Here is a 3127-nt window from a genome sequence, read left to right as displayed (position 1 = left end):
CCCACTTGACTTCACATTCCAGGATGTCTGGCTTTAGGTCAGTGATCACACCATCATGATTATCTGGGTCGTGAAGATCTTTTTTGTACAGTTCTTCTGTGTATTCTTGCCACCTCTTCTTAATATCTTCTGCTTCTGTTAGGTCCGTACCATTTCTGTCCTTTATTGAGCCCATCTTTGCATGAAAAGTTCCCTTGGTATCTCTAATTTTCTTGAAGAGATCTCTAGTCTTTCCCATTCTGTTGCAAAAGATGCTCAGTTGTGTTCAACTCCTTGTGACTCCATGGACAGCAAAAAAGGCTGAGCACCGAAGAATTGATGCCTTCAAACTGTGGTGCTGGAGAAGACTCTTGAGAGTCCCTTGGACAGCAAGGAGGTCAAAGCAGTCAATCCTAAAGAAAATCAACCCTGAATATTCCTTAGAAGGACTGATGCTGAAGCTGAAGTGCCAATACTTTGGTCACCTGATGCAAAGAGCTGACTTATGAGAAATGACCCTGATGCTGGGAAGATTGAAGGCAAGAGAAGAAGGGGACGGAGGATGAGATGGTCGAATGGCATCACTGACTCAATGGACATGAGTTTGAGCAAACTCCAGGAGATCAAGGACACGAAAGCCTGGCGGGCTGCAGTCCACGGGGTTGCAAAGAGTCGGACATGACTAAGCAACTGAGCAACAACAAATAGACTCTTATTTGCTATACCAAGTCATAGCAAACACTGGATATTAATTAAATCAGAAAGTGTGAGAAAGGTGGATGTAGGAAGTAAAAAAAGAATGTTTAAAATTAAGAAATAATTAATATGCATGTGATTTATAAACATGAACATAAATGCCAGATGAGACTGCTAAAAGATTTGAAAGTAGTGGAAAATGACACAGAGATAGAAGGGGATTGGAGCTATGGATTTCTATTATTCGTCAGAAGCTTTATGGGACAATGAATACTGGAGTGGGTAGCCTTTTCCTTCTCTATGGGATCTTCCCAACCCAGGGATCTAACCCAGGTGTCCTAAATTGCAGGTGGATTCTGTACCAGCTGAGCCACAAGGGAAGCCCTTTCACTTTTAACTTTGTAACCATGTGCATATATTAATTTGATAAGGTCTTTACTTTTTAAAATAAATCCCCTGACACCACATCAGCCTCTGGGTAGTGACTGTCTTTACTGTAACAGCCAACCTTTGTTGACCACCCAACCAATCTGCTTGATTTTCCATTCACTTTTGCACCCTCTGCAGTCTAATTTCATTTCCACTAACCACTCCCCTGAAATTGTTTATGTCAAGGTCATCAGTGGACTCCTGGTTGCCAAATATGATGGACACTTTCAACGACTCTGTTTTCTTTCAGTTTGTCTAAGACACCAACCACTGTCTTGCCTCAGGGCCTTTCACACTTGTCATTCCCTCTGCCTGGAATGTTGTCCCCACCTTTTCACCTGTTTAACTTCCTTTCAGCTAACCTTTCAAGGCTCAACATGTAATTACAGAGAAGCCTTCACAATTTACCAGAAAGGCCTTCCCTGACCTCTTAATCACATCTGTCATTAGTCTTAATCAGACCTTCTTAATACTCTGCACTTTATTTTCAAGGCATTTATCACATTTCATAATTGTATTTTTATTTATGTGATTGTTTGCTTTCCTCCACTAGATTGTAAGCTTCCTGAGGGCAGGGATAATATCTATTTTGTTTACCACTGTATTCCTAGCAATAGTCTATTCCTAGCCAATAGGAATCTTTGCCCAAAGATTGAATAATAGTCCTCGAAAGAGGTATTTCAGGAGGGCCTAGAAGTAGAGCACTGATTTTAGGAATTAAAAGAAAGGATAGATTAGAGAGGCTTTTCTACAGCAGAAGCTACGGGACTTGGATAGGGTCTCCTGGGGTACATGTTTGGAAATAATTAGACCTTTTAAGTAGAATCTTGTCAGCCCATGAATTTATGTAGAGGACTCACCTTCACTGTCTTCTGCTAATGTAATTCAGGTAATCATGTACCTGTATTCACTGGGTAGGAAAATCTTGATTCATAGATAAATTGCATATTCACACTGACTTTCTCTGTATATTATCTTGTGATGTTTCCTGAGATTGAGTCACTTTCCAGCTTCTAGGGGACAAAGAATAGAGCCATAGGGTTAAAGATTTTGAGGTGGTATGCCTGTTGAAATGTACTGGGTATGACAGTGACAAGATTCTCTGCTGTGAATTGGTAAATTGAATAGTAGTGCAGCCTCAGAAGTCAATGGGAAGGATTTAGATTCAAGGAAAGAAGACATTCCTGATTCACATTCATTATAATTATTTACTGAGCCTTCAGTTCAGTCAGTTCAGTCACTCAGTTGTGTCCGACTCTTTGCGACCCCATGAAGCGCAGCACCCAGGCCTCCCTATCCATCACCAACTCCCAGAGTCCACCCAAACCCGTGTCCATTGAGTCGGTGATGCCATCCAACCATCTCATCCTCTTTCATCCCCTTCTCCTCCTGCCCTCAACCCCTCCCAGCATCAAGGTCTTTTTAAATGAGTCAGCTCTTTGCATCAGGTGGCCAAAGTATTGGAGTTTCAGCTTCAACATCAGTCCTTCCAATGAACACCCAGGACTGATCTCCTTTAGGATAGACTGATTGGATCTCCTTGCAGTCCAAGGGACTCTCAAGAGTCTTCTCCAACACCACAGTTCAAAAGCATCAATTCTTCGGCGCTCAGCTTTCTTCATAGTCCAACTCTCACATCCATACATGACTACTGGAAAAACCATAGCCTTGAATAGATGGACCTTTGTTGACAAAGTAACATCTCTGCTTTTTAATATGCTATCTAGATTGGTCATAACTTTTCTTCCAAGGAGTAAGCGTCTTTTAATTCATGGCTGCAATCACCATCTGAAGTGATTTTGGAGCCCAAAAAAATAAAGTCTGACACTGTTTCCACTGTTTCCCCATCTATTTCCCATGAAATGATGGGACCAAATGCCATGATCTCCATTTTCTGAATGTTGAGCTTTAAGCCAACTTTTTCACTCTCCTCTTTCACTTTCATCAAGAGGCTTTTTAGTTCCTCTTCACTTTCTGCCATAAGGATGGTGTCATCTGCATATCTGAGGTTATTGATATTTCT

Source organism: Bison bison, unplaced genomic scaffold (genome assembly GCF_000754665.1).
Source record: "Bison bison bison isolate TAMUID 2011002044 unplaced genomic scaffold, Bison_UMD1.0 scf7180017864230, whole genome shotgun sequence".
In the NCBI taxonomy this organism is placed as follows: domain Eukaryota; kingdom Metazoa; phylum Chordata; class Mammalia; order Artiodactyla; family Bovidae; genus Bison; species Bison bison.
This window is presented reverse-complemented; position numbering follows the sequence as displayed.